General features: G+C 52.9%; 1 long non-coding RNA gene across 1 annotated transcript; it reads left to right on the top strand.

Annotated features, from left to right (window-relative positions):
- The first annotated feature begins 11528 nt into the window (after nt 1–11528).
- Nucleotides 11529–18037, top strand: LOC134809051 (uncharacterized). The gene is made up of 2 exons (XR_010153590.1): nt 11529–11839; nt 16469–18037. It is a non-coding gene; the product is annotated as an uncharacterized LOC134809051 (long non-coding RNA).
- Nucleotides 18038–19374: the final 1337 nt, after the last annotated feature.

The following is a 19374-nucleotide window of genomic DNA, read 5'->3' as shown; positions in this document are numbered from 1 at the left end:
GTGGTTCGAGACCCTCGTGCAAATGAAACCTTAGAGTTCGCTTTAGAAGCTTCAGATGTTCTACCGGCCGCGGGCGGTGGCTCACACTTGTAATCCCAGCACCTTGGGAGGCCGAGGCGGGCGGATCACCTGAGGTCAGAAGTTCGAGATCAGCCTGGCCAACATTGTGAAATCCCGTCTCTACAAAAAAAATTAGCCGGTTGTGGTGGCGCGCGCCTGTAATCCCAGCAACTCGGGAGGCTGAAGCAGGAGAATCGCTTGAACCGGGGAGGCAGAGGTTGCAGTGAGCCGAGATCATGCCACCGCACTGCAGCCTAGACGACAGAGCAGACCCCTTCTCGAAAATAAAATAAAATGCTGGGCGCAGTGGCTCACGCTTGTAATCCCAGCACTTTGGGAGGCCGAGGAGGGCGGATCACTTGAGGCCAGGAGTTCGAGACCATCCTTGCCAACATGGTGAAACCCCGTCTCTACTAAAAATACAAAAAAAATCAGCCCGGCGTGGTGGCGGACGCCTGTAGTCCGAGCTATTCCGGAGACTGAGCCAGGAGAATGGCGTGAACGCCGGGGGCCGAGCTTGCAGTGAGCCGAGATCGCACCACTGCACTCTAGCCTGGGCGACACAGGGAGACTCCGTCTCAAAAAATATACATATACAAAAATTAGCCAGGCATGGTGGCGGGCGCCTGTAATCCCAGCTACTTGGGAGGCTGAGGCAGGAGCATCGCTTGAACCCGGGAGGCAGAGGTTGCAGTAAGCCGAGATTGCACCACTGCACTGCAGCCTGGGCGACAGAACGAGAGACTCCGTCTCAAAATAAAATAGGCCGGGCGCCGTGGCTCACGCCTGTAATCCCAGCACTTTGGGAGTCCGAGGCGGGTGGATCACCCGAGGTCAGGAGTTTGAGACCAGCCTGACCAACGTGGTGAAACCCTGTCTCTACTAAAAAATACAAAAATTAGCCAGGCATGGTGGCGGGCACCTGTAACACCTGTAATCCCAGCTACAGGCTGAAGCAGGAGAATCGCTTAAACCCGGGAGGCAGAGGTTGCAGTGAGCTGAGATCGTGCCATTGCACTCCAGCCTGGGCGACAGAGCAAGACTACGTCTCAAAAAAATAAATAACTGGCCAGGCGCAGTGGCTCACGCCTGTAATCCCAGCACTTTGGGAGGCCGAGGCAGGTGGATCACAAGGTCAGGAGTTCAAGACCAGCCTGGCTAACATGGTGAAACCCCATCTTTACTAAAAATACAAAATTTAGCCAAGCATGGTGGCAGATGCCTGTAATCCCAGCTACTTGGGAGGCTGAGATAGAGAATTGCTTGAACCCGGGAGGCAGAGGTTGCAGTGAGGCAAGATCGCGCCACTGCACTCCAGCCTGGGCGACAAAGTGAGACTCCGTATCGAAAATAAATAAGTAAATGAAATCATAAAATATAAAATAAACGTTCAACCGATAGAATCAGTCGTTCATTCTCCCAAATCAGCATTCACTGCCAGGCTGCGTGCTGGGAGGAAAAGTTGGTGGGGGAACTGAGATGATGAACAAAGCTGACCCCATCCTTGTCCTCCTAAGGGAAGACACAAGTAAATGGGAAATAGCGGCACCTGTGGCAGATGCCTGGCAAGAGGGGCAGGAGAGGCCGGAGGGTGAGAGGCTGCCTGTGCAGGCCAAGGACACAACCTAGGCAAAGGCCCTGTGGTCAATGAGCTTGGTGCATTCCCAAAACTAGAAGATACTCAAAGCAACAGCAGCTGAATAGCTGCAGAGTCCAGGAGGTTACAGCATTAACCAAAACTTAGACATAATAAAGCTAGTGTGACAAGCCGACCAGGCGCTGTGGCTCACGCCTGTAACCCCTGCTACTGGGGAGGCTGAGGCAGGAGAATCACTTGAACCTGGGAAATGGAGGTTGCAGTGAGCCAAGATTGAGCCACTGCACTCCAGCCTGGGCAACAAGAGTGAAACTCTGTCTCAGAATAAATAAATAAATAATAAAGGTATTGTGACAAATGATGATGAATGCTACAGAATACCCTCAGTTAAGGTGAATGACAGTTATAAGTGGACAGACCAGATTGCCTGTAGTGCCAGTCATTTTATTTTGTGATTTAAGACATGGAAAGTGGAAGTACCTGGTAATTCCTTACCATTTCTAAGGCTACTGTTCACAGACTTTCAGAGATACCAATGAAACTTAATCCTCTTATAATTGTCCAAATAGCAATCTATGCATGTAACGAAATTCACTTGAGGCCAGTGCGGTGACTCATGCCTGTAATCCCAGAACTTTGGGAGGCCAAGGTGGGCAGATCACTTCAGCTCGGGAATTTGAAACCAGTCTGGGCAATAGAGTGAGACCTAGTCTCCACAAAAAAAATTAAAAATTAGGCCAAATACAGTGGCTCATGCCTGTAATTCCAACACTTTGGGAGGCAGAGGTGGGAGGATCATTTAAGGCCAGGAGCTCACTCAAGGTCAGCCTGGCCAACATAGTGGGACCCCCACCTCTCTCTCTCTCCATATATGTGTGTGTATGTGTTTGTATAAATATATATATATATTTTGTTTGTTTGTTTGTTTGTTTTTCTAAGACAGATTTTGCTCTTTTTGCCCAGGCTGGAGTGCAATGGCGCAATCTCGCCTCACTGCAACCTCCACCTCCCAGGTTGAAGCAATTCGCTGCCTCAGCCTCCTGAGTAGCTGGGATTACAGGCATCTGCCACCATGTCTGGCTACTTTTTTTTGTATTTTTAGTAGAGACAGGGTTTCACCATTTTGACCAGGCTGGTCTTGAACTCCTGACCTCGTGATCCACCTGCCTCGGCCTCCCAAAGTGCTGGGATTACAGGCGTGAGCTACCGCGCCCTGCCGACTGTTTTCAACACATGAACTTCGACGGACACATTCAAACTGTGGCAACTGTTCCGACAGAAAGAGGCTGCCCAGAGCACCCTGGGGAGAGCTGACTTGATGGAGCCTGAATGTTGTGTGTGTCACCGCTGCTGCCCTCTCCAGCCACATCACTCCCTTTTGTGCATCCTCAAACTCCATGTTCTTATCCAGTGGTTCTCAATGGAGGTAATTTTGCCCCCTAAAGGACATTTCGCAATGACTAGGGACATTTCTGGTTGTCACAAGAGAGGGTCCTCTTGACATCTAGTGGACAGAGGCCAGGGCTGCTCCTGAACACCTTCCAATGCCCAGGCCAGTCCCCAAGATAAAGACTCAGCCTCGGCTGGGCGTGGTGGCTCATGTCTGTAATCCCAGGACTTTGGGAGGCCAAGGCAGGAGGATCATCTGAGGTCAGGAGTTCGAGACCAGCCTGGCCAACATGGTGAAATCCCGTCTCTACTAAAACTACACATATGCGAAAAGAAATTAGCCAGGTGTGGTGGTGTGCACCTGTAATCCCAGCTACTTGGGAGGCTGAAGCAGGAGAATCATTTAAACCCGGGAGGCGGAGGCTTCAGTGAGCCGAGATCGCGTCATTGCAATCCAGCCTGAGGGACAGAGCAAGACTCCACCTCAAAAAAAAAAATTATCCAAGAGTGTCAGTGCATGCCTGTAGTCCTAGCTACTCAGGAGGCTGAGGCAGAAGAATTGCTTGAATTTGGGAGGCAGAGGTTGCAGTGAGCTGAGATCCCGCCACTGCACTTTAGCCTGGGTGACAGAGCGACACACTGTCTCAAAAAAATAAGTAAGTACACACACACACACACACACACACACAAAATTAGCCAGGCGTGGCCAGGCACGGTGGCTCACACCTGTAATCACGGCACTTTGGGAGGCCGAGGTGGGTGGATCACCTGAGGTCAGGAGTTCATGACCAGCCTGGCCAACATGGTGAAACCCCATCTCTGCTAAAAATGTAAAAAAAATTAGCCGGGCGTGGTGGCGGGCACCTGTAGTCCCAGCTACCAGGGAGGCTGAGGCAGGAAAATGGCGTGAACCCAGGAGGTGGAGCTTGCAGTGAGCTGAAATCACGCCACTGCACTCCAGCCCTGGGCAACAGAGCCAGACTCCGTCTCAAGAAAAAAAAAAAAAAGAAAAATCTATCCAGGCGTCATGGTGGATGCCTGTAGTCCCAGCTGCTTGGGAGGCTGAGGCTGGAGAATTGCTTGAACCCAGGAGACGGAGGTTGCAGTGAGCCAACACAGTGCTACTGCACTCCAGCCTCGACGACAGAGTGAGACTGTCTCAAAAACAAAAAACAAAAAAAAAATTAGCCGGGCGTGGTGGTGCACGCCTGTGATCCCAGCTACTCAGGAGGCTGAGGCAGGAGAATCGCTTGAACCCGGGAGGCAGAGGTTGCAGTGAGCCGAGATCACACCACTGCACTCCAGCCTGGCGGCAGAGTGAGACTCCATCTTAAAAAAAAAAAAAAAAGTAAATAACTAAAGTCAGCATATTTTAAAAAGTAATAATAATAAAATAAAATAAAATTAGCCAGGCATGGTGGCACATGGTCCTAGCTACTCAGGAGGCTGAGGCAGAAGGATTGCTTGAGCCCAGGAGGTCGAGATTGCAGTGAGTTATGATCCTGCCTTTACACAGTGAAAGACTCTGCAACACTGAAAGTGATCAATCAGCAGGGTGCAGTGGTGCACCAGCACTGGGGAGGCCAAGGTGGGAGGATCACTAGAGGCCAGGAGTTCAACGCCAGACTGAGCGACAACGAAGTGAGACCCCTGTCTCGAAAGGAAGGAAGGAAGGAAGTCAAGGCTGGGCACAGTGGCTCACACCTGTAATCCCAGCACTTTGGGCGGCCGAGGCAGGTGGATCACCTGAGATAGGGAGTTCGAGACCAGCCTGGCCAACATGGTGAAACCCCGTCTCTACTAAAAATACAAAAATTAGCCGGGCGTGGTGGCACTGGGCCTGTAATCCCAGCTACTCGGGAGGCTGAGTCTCAAGCCTGGGCAACAGAGCCAGGCTCTGTGGGGAGGCGGGGGGGTGGGGGGAAGAAAGAAAGAAAGGAAGAAAAAGGAAAAGTAAACAAGAACATGCATGAATCTTGCAAACATTAGGCTGCATAACAAAGGCATACAGACACCAAAGAGAACATATTTCATGGTCCATTTATATGAAATTCTAAAACAAGCAAAACTAATCTCTGGTGTTAGAATTCACGATAATGATTACCCTGAGGGTAATTAGGGTAATCAGGGTCAGGAAATGGGGCTAAGAACGTTCTGTTTCTCCACCTAGGTGCTGGTTACATGGAGTTCTGCACTTAAGAGTTTGGGAGGGGCCAGGTGTGGTGGCTGACTCCTGTAATCCCAGCACTTTGGGAGGCCAAGGAGGGTAGATCACTTGAGCCCAGAAGTTTGTCACCAGCCTGGGCATAATAGTGAGACCCCTCCCATCCCCATCTCTATTAAAAAAAAAAAAAAAAAAAAGCTGGGCACGGTGGCTCAGGCCTGTAATCCCAGTACTTTGGGAGGCGGAGCTGGATGGATCACGAGGTCAGGAGATCGAAACCATCCTGGTTAACACGGTGAAACCCCATCTCTACTAAAAAAAATACAAAAAATTAGCCGGGCGTGGTGGCATGCACCTGTGGTCCCAGCTACTCAGGAGGCTGAGGCAGGAGAATGGTGTGAACCCAGGAGGTGGAGCTTGCAGTGAGTTGAGATGGCGCCACCGCACTCCAGCCTGGGCGACAAAGCGAGACTCCATCTCAAAGAAAAAAAAAAAGTACCCACCTTGATCCTGAAAGAAAACAAAACAATGGCAAATCAGCAATAGAACAATCTTGAGCATAGAAAACCAGACTCCCTGAAGTCAGTGTGAATGAAGCTGAGATCAACCACATTAAACATTTCATGTGGCCGGGCACGGTGGCTCACGCCTGTAATCCCAACACTTTGGGAGGCCAAGGTGGGCGGACCACATGAGGTCAGTAGTTCAAGACTAGCCTCGCCAACATGGTAAAACCCCGTCTCTACTACAAATACGAACAAATTAGCCGGGTGTGGTGGTGGACACCTGTAGTCCCAGCTACCCAGGAGACTGAGGCAGGAGAATTGCTTGAACCCAGGAGGCAGAGGTTGCAGTGAGCCGAAATCGTGCCACTGCACTCCAGCCTGGGCAACAGAGCGAGACTTCCTCTCACAAAAAAAAAAGGCTGGGCGTGGTGGCTCATGCCTGTAATCCCAGCACTTTGGGAGGCCGAGGCGGGCAGATCACCAGGTCAGGAGTTCGAGACCAGCCTGACCAACATGGTGAAACCCCATCTCTACTAAAAATACAAAAATTAGCTGGGTGTGGTGGCACATGCCTGTAATCCCAGCTGCTCGGGAGGCTGAGGCAGGAGAATTGCTTGAACCCGGGAGGCAGAGGTTGCGGTGAGCCGAGATCGCACCATTGCACTCCAGCCTGGGCAACAAGAGTGAAACTCTGTCTCAAAAAAAAAAAAAAAAAAAAAAGTTGTACTCACTTTTTTACCACATTTATATGGAATGAAAACTTGCCAATTTATTCTGGCCCTAGGTCTACTGCCAGTATAGCATTCTTTTTTTTTTTTTTTTTTTTTGACAGAGTCTCGCTCTGTCACCCAGGCTGGAGTGCAGTGGCGTGATCTCGGCTCACTGCAAGCTCCGCCTCCCGGGTTCACGCCATTCTCCTACCTCAGCTTCCCCAGCAGCTGGGACTACAGGCGCACACCGCCACACCCGGCTAATTTTTTGTATTTTTAGCAGAGACGGGGTTTCACCGTGTTAGCCAGGATGGTCTCGATCTCCTGACCTCGTGATCTGCCCGCCTCAGCCTCCCAAAGTGCTGGGATTACAGGTGTGAGCCACCATGCCCGGCCTAGTATAGCATTCTTACATGTTACATATAGTGGACTTGTCATACTTAATATGTGAACAGAATTTATTGGCAGTGTGGCAAATATTATAAAATCTAGTGTTTAATGTACTTGGGAAGAGTTTCCTTGTAGTAGTAACTACAGAGTTTAATGATAAGTAAACTCCCCTTAACAAAAACCTCAACCTTATTACTATCCCATTAACGACAAGCAAATACATTAAAAAAAAAAAAAAAAAAAAAAAAAAAAAAAAAGGCTGGCCGCGGTGGCTCACGCCTGTAATCCCAGAACTTTGGGAGGTTGAGGCGGGCGGATCATGAGGTCAGGAGATCGAGACCATCCTGGCTAACACAGTGAAACCCCATCTCTAGTAAAAATACAAAAAAAAAAGAGAAATTAGCGGGGCGTGGTGGCGAACGCCTGTAGTCCCAGCTATGTGGGAGGCTGAGGCAGAAGAATCGCTTGAACCCAGGAGTTGGAGGTTGCAGTGAGCCGAGATCACACCACTGCACTCCAGACTGGGCGACACAACGAGACTCTTTAAAAAAAAAAAAAAAGGCCAGGTGTGGTGGCTCACACCTGTAATCCCAGCACTTTGGGAGGCCAAGGCGGGTGTGGGTCGCCTGAGGTCAGGAGTTCTAGACCAGCGTGGCCAACATGATGAAACCCTGTCTCTACTAAAAATACGAAAATTAGCCGGGCGTGGTGGCGTGCGTCTGTAATCCCAGCTACTGGGGGGCTGAGGCAGGAGAATCACTGGAACAGGGAGGCAGAGTTGCAGGGAGCCGAGATCACACTCCAGCCTGGGGGACAGAGCCAGACTCTGTCTCAAAAAAAAAAAAAGAGGGCCAGGTGCGGTGGCTTATGCCTGTAATCGCAGCACGTTGAGAGGCCAAAGCAGGTGGATCACGAGGTCAGGATTTCAAGACTACCCTGGCCAAGATGGTGAAACCCGTCTGTAGTAAAAATACAAAAAAATTAGCCGGGCATGGTGGCGGGCGCCTGTCATCCCAGCTACTCAGGAGGCTGAGGCAGAGAATTAGAGAATTGCTTGAACTTGGGAGGCAGAGGTTGCAGTGAGCCGAGATCACACCACTGTACTCCAGCCTGGGCGACAAAGCGAGACTGCGTTTCAAAAAACAAAAAAAAGAGTCTGGAGCTTCAGGACTTCAAGGCTGCAATGAGCTCTGATCGTGCCACTGCATTCCAGCCTGAGCGGCGAGGGAGACCTTGTTCCTAAAAAAAAAAAAAGAATTGGGGGGCTTTAGAGAAGTGTGTAACTTATGCTACAGCTTAAACAATGGTCTCAAGAAATCAAAAAATAAATTTTACAAGTTCAAAAATAATCATAGAAAATACTTTGTGTTTATTTGTGGAATGGAGTTAAATTCTACCGTTAGTACGCAGTGGCTAAGGGCGGACTTGAAGATCTCCCAGGAAATTTGATAATCACGCCGGCGGACACGTTTCCCACTCTCCACCAGGGGGCGGTGCGGCGCACTCCCTGCCGCTTGAGACAAACAGACACGCATAATTCATTCAACAAACCTGAACCCATGAGAACCTACTTTGTGCCGGGCCTCCTTCTAGTTTCCCGATCTGTGAAATGGGAATTAGAATGTCCCTGCTGCCATGGAGCTCACTTTCTCCAGAAGACAGACAACAAACAGCTAAACAAAGGAATAGGTAGAGGCCAGGCGTGGTGGTTCAGGCCTGTAGTCCCAGCACTTCGGGAGGCTAAGGCCAGAGGATCGCTTGAGGCCAGGAATTCGAGACCAGCCTGGGTAACATAATGAGACCTCCCCCCCCACCAATCTCTACAAAAAAATTTAAAATTAGCCAGGCGTGGTGGTGTGCACCTGTGGTCCCAGGTACTTGGGAGGCTGAGGAAGGAGGATCATTTAAGCCCAGGAGTTGGGCATCTGGGCAACATAGTAAGACCCTCTCTCTAAAAATAAATAAAATAAAATACAATAAAATACAAAATAAAATATAAAATTTAAAAAGGCCTGGAGTGGTTCGACACCAGCCTGAGTGACATGGTGAGACACTGTCTCTACTAAAAATACAAAAATTAGCCGGGCATGGTGGTGCAGGCCTGTAATCCCAGCTACTCAGGAGACTGAGACACGAGAGTCACTTGAACCTAAGAGGCAGAGGTCGCAGTGAGCTGAGATTGTGCCACTGCACTCCAGCCTGGGCGACAGAGCAAGACTCTGTCTCAAAAATAAATAGAATAAAATATAAAAGAAATTAAAAAGAAAAAAATTAGCAGGGCATGGTGGCACACACCTGTGGTCCCAGCTACTCAGGAGGCTGAGGTGGGAGGCTCACTTGAGCCCAGGAGGTTGAGATTACAGTGAGCTGTGATCACACCACTGCTCCAGCTTGGGCAACAGAGCAAGACACTGTCTTAAAAAAATAAGGCCATGTATAGTGGCTCATGCCTATAATCCCAGCACTTTGGGGGGCGGAGGCAGGAGGATCACCTGAGCCCAGGAGTTATAGACCAGCCTGGGCACCACAGGGAGACCTCATCTCTACAAAATAATATAAAATTAGCTGGCCATGGTGGCACAAGAAGGTAGTCCCAGCTATTCAGGAGGGAGGCTGAGGTGGGAGGATTGCTTAGGCCTGGAAGGTTGAGGCTGCAGTGAGCCATGTTCACACCTCTGCACTCCAGCCTGAGTGACAGAGTGAGACCCTGTCTAAAAAAAAGAAGAAAAAGGCTGGACACAGTGGCTCATGCCTGTAATCCCAGCACTTTGGGAGGCCGAGGCGGGTAGATCACGAGGTCAGGAGATGGAGACCATCCTGGCTAACTCGGTGAAACCCGTCTCCACTAAAAATACAAAAAATTAGCCAGGCCTGGCGGCGTGCGCCTGTAGTCCCAGCTACTCAGGAGATTGAGGCAGGAGAACAACGTGAACCCAAGAGGTGGAGCTTGCAGTGAGCAGAGATCATGCCACTGCACTCCACCCTGGGCAACAGAGCAACAAGACTCCATCTCAAAAAAAAAAAAAGGGGGCCAGGCGCGGTGGCTCATGCCTGTAATCCCAGCACTTTGGGAGGCCGAGGTGGGTGGATTATGAGGTCAGGAGTTTGAGACCAGCCTGACCAACATGGTGAAACCCTGTCCAACATGGTGAAACCCCGTCTCTACTAAAAATACAAAAATTAGCTGGGCATGGTGGCACGTGCCTGTAATCCCAGCTACTCAGGAGGCTGAGGCAGGAGAATCGCTTGAACCCAGGAGGCAGAGGTTGCAGTGAGCTGAGATCGTGCCGCTGCACTCCAGCCTGGGCAACAGAGCAAGACTCCATCTCAAACAAACAAACAAACAAACCAAAAAATAATAAATATATATTATATATATATATATATAAATCTTGAATCCTACCACAGCTCTTGTCTCTGCTTCCTGGATCTATGGATGGTCATAAGGATGTAACCAGGTCATGTATGTAAAGCTCTGAATCGGCACGGAGCCTAGCACACAGTAGGTGAACTCAGAGAGCTGCCATGATGATGATGATGACAATTGGTCTCTCAGAACCTTCATCCTTCCGGCTGCCCCCTAAACTCCTCTCTGTCCCTCACATCCACATCCAGTACCTCAGCCAATCCCATCCGCTCGCTCTCTCTTTCTTTCTTCTCTCTCCTTCCTTCCTTCCTTCCTTGCTTTCTTGCTTTCTCGCTTGCTTTCTTTCTTGACAGACTCTCGCTCTGTCACCCAGGCTGGAGTGCAATGATGTGATCTCGGCTCACTGCAACCTCCCACTTCCAGGTTCAAGTGATTCTCCTGCCTCAGCCTCCCAAGTAGCTGGGATTACAGGCATGCACCACCACACCCAGCTAATTTTTGTATTTTTGGTAGAGATGGGGTTTCGCCATGTTGGCCAGGCTGGCCTCCAACTCCTGTCCTCAAATGATCCTTCTGCATCGGCCTCCCAAAGTGCTGGAATTACAGATGTGAGCCACCGCGCCCGGCAGCAAATAGCACTTTTTCAAAGACACCATCCCTCAACACTCCTGACGGCCCTTCTCCGCTTCCTTTTTCTACTTGAAGTTTCGCTTTGTATTGTTACTGTGTTCTCCTGGTGTGTGGTCTGCCACAGACCAGAGTGTCAGTCCCATGAAGGCAGGATTTGTATCCGTTTTGCTCACAGCTGTATCCTCATGCCTACAACTGCACCAGTGCCTGGCACAGGGGAGACTCTGTTGTAATTGCTGAATGAGTGGATATAAGAATAAATGGGGCCAGGCGTGGTGGCTCACGCCTGTAATCCCAGCACTTTGAGAGGCCGAGGCGGGTGGATCACGAGGTCAAGAGATCGACACCATCCTGGCCAACATGGTGAAACCCTGTTTCTACTAAAAATACAAAAATTAGCCGGGCATGGTGGCAGGCGCTTGTAGTTCCAGCTACTCAGGAGGCTGAGGCAGAAGAATCGCTTGAACCCGGGAGGCGGAGGTTGCAGTGAGCCGAGATCGCGCCACTGCACTCCAGCCTGGGCGACAGAGCGAGACTCCGCCTCAAAATATATATATGTATAGTCCATCTCCCCTGGTGGTTGTGAGGATGAATTGGGTTTGTATTTGCAGGCTTCCTGAGCTGGCGACATCGTCTGGTGCAAAGGTGGGCTTTTTGCGCGGCGCCTGTGCTTCCGCCTTCTGCCGCTCGGGGGCAGCAGGCGTCCGGCGGATTCGCCCGCGCGGCCGGGCCGGGAAAGGAGCGGGGGCAAGTCCGCAGGAGGAAGCTGATGAAATCCTGGCCAACTCGCAGTGAGCTCATCCCGCCCGGGCGCCTCCGGAAGCCACGGGGCCGCCCGGCCTCCGCCTGGCCCGAGCGATAAAGCTCTCGTGCCGAACCAGGGCGGGAAGTCCTTCCTGAAGTCTGCCCTGCGTGGGGCCTGCTGCCAGAAGCCTGGGCCGGAGGGGAGGGGCGAGGACGAAGTAGCGAACCGTCCCCTGGCTGTCTTAGAAGGATGAAAAGTGAATTCTGAGCCTGGCTGTGGGAGTAAGAGAGAGGGCATCGGGGAAGGGAGAGGGGGGCGGGAGAGACAGAGACAAGAGGTGGGAGAGACGACAGGAAGAAGAGACAAAGGTGGGGAGACTGAGGCAGAGGAGGGCGAGAGAGAGAGACAGAATCCAGGAGGGACAGCTGAGAGAGTCAGATGGAGCGACAGAGACAGAGATGGGGGAGACAGAGACACGGAGAGACAGAGATGATGGAGACAGAGACTGGGAGAGACAGAGATGATGGAGACAGAGACTGGGAGAGACAGAGATGATGGAGACAGAGACAGGGAGAGACAGAGATGATGGAGACAGAGACAGGGAGAGACAGAGATGATAAAGACAGAGATGGCAGAGACAGAGGTAGCGGAGAGAGACTAGGAGAGACAGAGGTGGCGGAGACAGAGACGGGGAGAGACAGCAGTGGTGGAGACAGATGGGAGAGACAGATGGAAGAAACAGAGAGGGGATATGAGAGACAGAGACAAAGGCAGAGAGATCTACAGGGAGACAGAGACAGGAGAGAGAAACATGGGAAAGAGAGAGACAGAGAGACCCAGCGAGTGGCAGAGATAGGGGAGTCAGGAGCGACGCAAGGGCGTGGGAGATGGAGTCAAAGTAGGGGGTCAGAGGTGCCGAGCTGGAGGTGGGGGAGACGGGGCGAGGGGGCCGGGGAGGGGCGCTCGGGGCGGGCCTGCGAAATCGGGGCGGGGAGGGGAGGGGAGGGGCGGGGCGGGGCGGGGCGGGCCCCTCCCCGCCCTCCCAGCCCCCAGCCCAGAGCCCCGCGGCTGCGGCGCGGGCCGAGTCTCCAAGTTACCAAGTTACCGCAGGATTCGGGAGCTTCTCACTGGCGCGGCCGCGGCCAATCAGAGAGCAGCGCCGCTGTTCTCGGGCAGGAGGCCTGGAGACACGCGCACCTTCCCCCGACACCCAGCGAAGCGCGCTGACATACAATCACAGCGGCGCGCACACACACACACACCGTCCCAGGGACAAGCAGCGTCGCCCGCCGCACATACACAATCACAATGACACACACAGCGACAGACACACAGGTCCCAGGAACACGCAGACACACAGCATCACAGAGACACACAAAATATCAGTGACAGCCGGGCACGGTGGCTCAGGCCTGGCACGGTGGCTCACGCCTGTAATCCCAGCATTTTGGGAGGTCGAGGCGGGTGGATCACTTGAGGTCGGGAGTTTGGGACCAGCCTAACCAATGTGGTGAAGCCCCGTCTCTACTAAAAGTACAAAATTAGCTGGGTGTGGTGGCATGCACCTGTAATCCCAGCTACTTGGGAGGCTGAGGCAGGAGAATCGCTTGAACCCAGGAGGAGGAGGTTGCAATGAGCCAAGATCGCTGCCACTGCACTCCAGCCTGGACAACAAGAGCAAAACTCCGTCTCAAAAAACAAAACAAAACAAAACAAAAAAACAACTCAGTGACACAGACAGTCCCAGGACACATAGCACTCCCCAGACCCACAACCACAGGCACACACAGTGCTGCCCAGGCACATGCAATCTCCATGAGGTATGCACAGTCCCTTGAACACACAACATCACCCTGATACACACAGTATCAGTGACATACAATCAATACAGTGACACTCATCCCACAACCAATTGGTCCCAACACACTCACTAGATCACAGTGATACAATCGCAACAGTGACACATTTAAGCACAGTGAGAGACAATATTGCATACACGTAATCTATTAGACACACAGTTCCATGGACACACAACATCACCCTGACAAACACAACCACAATGACACACAACCACAGTAACACACAGCATTGCACATGCACATACTGTCGGTGATACACAGTCCCACAGACATGCATTTCAGACACAGTCATAATGTCACACACACACACACAATCCCACCGTGCACCTCATTGTCCAGGCACACACAATAACAGTAGTATGTATGCACATCTTCCCCCGACACCCAGCACAGCACATGGGCATACACTATCACAGTGATACATACAGTCCCAACACCCACAACACAAGTACCACTGACACACTCAGTGACACACACAATCCCATATACACACAGCATTGTATACACGTACACACCATCACCATGACATACACACACAACCCCAGTGACACCCAGCATTACACAAACACATCCAACCATGACAACAGAACAGTACAGTGACATAGCACCTTCACAGATCTTCCCCCAACACAACATCACTCTGACACATATACGATCCCAGCGTCACGACACAATCACATGGGCACACACATCTCACTGCCAGACCAGCATGCTGCACAGAACCACACACATCACACCATCATGATCACACACAGCACACCAGAACATCACACAATTGTACACTGACACACAATCACATTGTCACAGCAGCCCATGACATGTAGCATTGTGACAAATGTAGCATGCTGACACACACCATCACACTGACACACAATCCATCAAGTGACACACAGTAGCACACACTGACACAACCCCACCGTAATGTGTGAACCCCCTGACACAACAGCACACTGACACAAATCCACAGAGGAGTCCAGCACACACACACATAGTCACACAAACACCCAACCCCCGCACCCCTGCCCTTGCCCCAGGAAGCTGTGTTAGATGTGGGACGGTGGGGGAGGGATGCGCTGTGTGTGTGTGTGTGTGTGTGTGTGTTTGTGTGTGCGCCAGCGCAGGCTGTGCCTCCCCCTCCCAGCCCTTCCCCGGGGGCGGGGCCGTGCGGCAGCCGCTGTTACCGGGTAAACTTCCCCGCCCCCCCCCAGCGCGGCCATTAGTCAACCCCCCCCAGGATGATGTCATCGCCTCATTCTGGAGGCTGAGTAATCCTCAACTCCGCCCCGCCAGGTACCAGGGTAGGGGCGGGCCGCACCTGGGCTCACCAAGTCTGGAGCTGGGGTCTGGAGCTGCAGGCGGCTCTGCCTTGGGTCTCCCGGGGAGGGAGGGGACTGAGGAATTGGGCCTCTCTGAAGTGGCCCAGCCATGCACGTTACGGTCTCTCGAGGCTGGGGGCTCCCAGTCTGGATCCACGGGGCCAAGTAAAGGTGCTGCAGGGCTGGATCTTCCAGACCTGGGGGTCTGGGACTGGGGAGGGCCCCCCAACCTCTCCACTACTCCCTCCTCCCCGGCCACATCACTGTGAGGGGCTGGGTCGCTTGGCCAGGTGTCTGGGGAATCAGAGACACGGGGCTTGGACTTCTGGGGTCCTTGGCACTATGAGGCCTGGGACCCTGGCGCAAGGTGGGGGGTCGGTGCCAACAGGTAAGGAAAGCGGCTCTGAAGTCAGATGCCCACGTCCTGGGAGATCAACCACCTGGACCCTGGGGAAAAGGGCTCAGAGGGGTGGGAAGTGGGCAGGTCTGCACCTTGGAGCTGGGCAGGTGGTCCCACCTAGGTAAACTGGACACCTGAGGGTCTGGTGACTGTTAGGGACAGGAGTGTCTCCCAGCATCAATGTGGTGAGGGCCAAGATGCCCAGGAGCTCTGTAACATCTCAGGGTCGGGAGCCCAAAGGCCTGAGTCCGTGTTTCTTGTGGGAGTGGGATGTTCAGCCCTAGTTTTCCTGGGATCAGACATGACTGTGTCCCCTTCTGGGGGGACCCTGAGTTCTTGTGTCCCGGGGCTGGGACATCTGCATCTCCTAAGAGGAGGGGGCTCATCTCCTTGTTTTCACGGCTCCAGGCATGCCTGGGTCCTTTGGGGGTGCAGTGACACCCTATTTTTATAAGGCCAGGACGCCTGGGTTCTTTTCTGGGAGGGAACTTCAACCGTTATGTTCAAGAGCCACGATACCTGCGGGGCGGGGAGCGGGAGAGCGGGAAACAACCAGTCCCTGTCTTCACGGAGTCAGGATGCTCAGGTCTCCTTGTGGGAGGGGGACCCTTGGTGGCACAAGGCCAACTCCAGGGTGCCATTCTGGGGGTAGGAACAGAATGCACAACCCCGTTTCCAGCCCATCCCAACTGCGCATCCTCACCCGAGAGTGCGGGACAGGGGAGCAGGGAGGTGGATGGTGCACAGCCCGGGTATCACCCCAGCCGGTCGCAGGTTTGCAGGCCGCGCGCCCGGCAGCTCCCCGGGGCCCGGTTCCCCGCCCCCCGCGCCGAGGGCTCCCCCAGATCCGGGCGGACGCGGCGGTGGCCAATGAGCGCGCTCGCCGTCTCCGGGAGCTGGGCCGGCTCTGCCCGCCTGGCATTGGGCACGCGGTGGGCAGCGGCGGGCGGGGCCTGGGGGGTCCTCGCGCCTGGTTGGGCCAGGCTTGTTGCTGGGTAACGGGGCGGCGAGTTTCCCCTGGCAACGGCGGCGGGTACCGCTCACTGGCTGGCCGGGAAGGAGGGGGGGCGCGGGCGCAGGCAGGCCCCGCAGACCCCAGCAACAGCGCGCGGCCCCCGCCCCGCCGGGAAGCGGTAACCTTCACACGCGCGCCGGCCGCTCGGACCCTGCGGACGCCCGCGCCCCCGCCCAGCCCCCACCCGGCCCCGGTCCAGCCTCCCGGCCTGCAGGGCCGGCCACACCAAGGGGACCCGGGAGACCCCTTCCCCACCGCGGAAAGCCAGGACTCAGGCCCTGCGGTGAAAAGTTAAGTCCTTCCCAACTCCCTCTCCCCAGGCTGCGAAATCTGCTTGCCCAGAATGGCAGACAAGATCTTGGAGACGAGACGGTTTTAGGTCTGCAGTCAACCAGCTCTATTTTGTCTCACCAGCACTTCACATCCGGCTTACTACCTCCGGGCACTATTCTAAGTATGTTACAAATACGAACTCATTTTATCTTCACAATATTTTTGGTCCTGCCTGTGCAGATCCCTTTTGGACAGTGAGGGAAACTGAGGCACAGAGCGGAGAAGCTGCTTGCTCAAGGTCATCATTTGAACCCATGTCGGAGTTATCGTTCCTCTGTGCTGTGAGCCCGTGGGAGAGGCATTAACACTCAAAATACGAAACTGCACAGAGTCAAGAAAACACACTCGTGGACGGCCTGCGGACCACCAGTTTGAGACCCCAGCCTCAACATGATCATCTGTGCAAATAGACACGAACTGTCCTCCTCCCAGAAGTAGACCTGGGCATCCTGACCCCATGAACACAGGGACTTGCTGTCTCTCCCCAAACTGGATTCAGGCATCATGGCTTTTGAACACAGGGCTGATGATCCTTCCCAGAAGAGAATGCAGGCATCTTGGCCCCATAAAAATAGGGGTCCTGGGCCGGGCTCAGTGGCTCACGGCCTGTAATCCCAGAACTTTGGGAGGCCTAGGCCGGTGGATCACCTGGGGTCAGGAGTTCGAGACCAGCCTGGCCAACATGGCGAAACCCTGTCTCTATTAAAAATACAAAAATTAGCCGGGCGTGGTGGTGCACACCTGTAGTCCTAGCTACTCAGGAGGCTGAGGGAGGAGAATCGCTTGAACCTGAGAGGCATAGGTTGCAGTGAGCCAAGATCGCACCACTGCACTCAAGCATGGGTGACAGGGCAAGCAAGACACCATCTCAAAAAAAAAAAAAAAAAGTAAAAAAAAAAAAAAAAAAAATTAGCCAGGCATGGTGGCACATGCCTGTAGTCCCAGCTACTCGGGAGGCTGAGGCAGGAGAATCGCTTGAACCGGGAGGAGGCTGAGGCAGGAGAATTGCTTGAACTGGAAGGAGGCTGAGGCAGGAGAATTGGGAGGCATAGGTCGCAGTAAGCCGAGATCATGCCACTCTGCACTCCAGCCTGGGTGACAGAGTGAGACTGCGTGTCAAAAAAAAAAAAAAAAAAAAAATAGGGGTCCAGGCCGGGTCCAGTGGTTCATGCCTGTAATCCCAGTACTTTGGGAGGCTGAGGTGGGAGGATCACTTGAGCCCAGGAGTTTAAGACCAGCCTGGGCAAAATGGTGAAACCTCATTTTTACTAAAAATACAAAAATTAGCTGGGCGTGGTGGCACAGGCCTGTAGTCCCAGCTACTCAGGAGGCTGAGGCAGGAGGATCACCAGAGCCTGGGAAGCGGAGGTTGCAGTGAGCCAAGATCACACCGCTGCATTCAAGCGTGGGTGACAGAGTGAGACCCTGTTCTCATAAAAGAGACGGAGGGGTCCTTAGCTAGAGGTTTCCTTGCTTGGATTCTCAGAGAGTCAACGGACTCCCACACTGGTAATAGTAATGACAAGTAACATATATTAAACATCCATCATCCCCAGTACTTTTCTTGTTTAATTTTTTTGTTTGTTTATTTATTTATAAAACAGGGTCTTTTTATTTTATTTATTTATTTTTTTGAGACAGAGTCTCGCTCTGTCGCCCAGGCTGGAGTGCAGTGATGGGATCACAGCTGTCTGTGGTCTTGTCCTCCTGGGCTCCAGCCATCCTCCTTCCTCAGCCTCCCAAGTAACTGGGTCCACAGGTGCACACCACCACGCCTGATTATTTTTTAAATTTTTTGTAGAGACAGGGGTCTCACTATGTTGCCTAGGTTGGTCTGGAACTCCTGGGCTCAAGCAGTCCTCCTGCCTCAGTTTCTCAGAATGCTGGGATTACAGGCATGAGCCACTGTGTGCCTAGCCCACTGTTTTATCTTTATTCACATTCTGACTGCACATCCTATGAGGTAGGGACCTGTGCTGTCTCAACTCACAGATGAGGAAACTGAGGCACAGAGCTGTGACCACTTCCCCAACATCACCCACAGGTGGCAGAGGGGATTCTAAGTCAGGCCATCTGGACTCACAGCCCACAGTCTTTCATGAGGGCTGCATGCGGGCTTAGGAAACCAAGGCAGGCGAATGGGTTCAGGCCAGGAGTTCAAAACTTGCCTGGGCAGGCAACACAGTGAGACCTCATCTCTACAGAAAATTTAAAAATTAGCCAGGTGTGGTGGTGTGCACCTGTAGTCCCAGCTACTCGGGAAACTGAGGTGGGAGAATTGCTTGAGCCTAGGAGGTGGAAGCTGCAGTGAGCTGTGATCATCAGCTGTGATCATGCCACTGCACTCCAGCCTGGGCAACAGAGCAAGACCCTGTCAAAAAAAAAAAAAAAAGAGAGGCAGCCCTTGACCCACCCACAAACTTCTTTTTCTTTGCCCACAAGGGTTTTGTGTTGTTGTTGTTTTGGGGGTGGGGGTCGGTTTTTTATTTTTGAGACGGAGTCTGTCGCCCAGGCTGCAGTGCAGTAGGGCGATCTCGGCTCACTACAACCTCCGCCTCCCGGGTTCAATCGATTCTTCTGCCTCAGCCTCCAGAGTAGCTGGGATTACAGGCATGTGCCACCACACCCAGCTAATTTTTGTATTTTTAGTAGAGACGAGGTTTTGCCATGTTGGCCAGGCTGGTGTTTTGTTTTGCTTTTGAGAAAGGGTCTCGCTCTGTCGCCCAAGCTGGAGTGCAATGGTGCGATCACAGCCTACTGCAGCCTCGACCTCACGGGCTCAAGCGTTCCTCCCACCCCAGCCTCCCCAGTTAGGTTTCCGCATGTTGCCCAGGCTGGTCTGGAACTCCTGGGCTCAGGTGATCCACCCATCTCGGCCTTCCATGATACTGGG

The sequence above is a fragment of the Pan troglodytes genome, chromosome 20, assembly GCF_028858775.2.
Source record: "Pan troglodytes isolate AG18354 chromosome 20, NHGRI_mPanTro3-v2.0_pri, whole genome shotgun sequence".
Taxonomy (NCBI): Eukaryota; Metazoa; Chordata; class Mammalia; order Primates; family Hominidae; genus Pan; species Pan troglodytes.
This window is presented reverse-complemented; position numbering and strand designations above follow the sequence as displayed.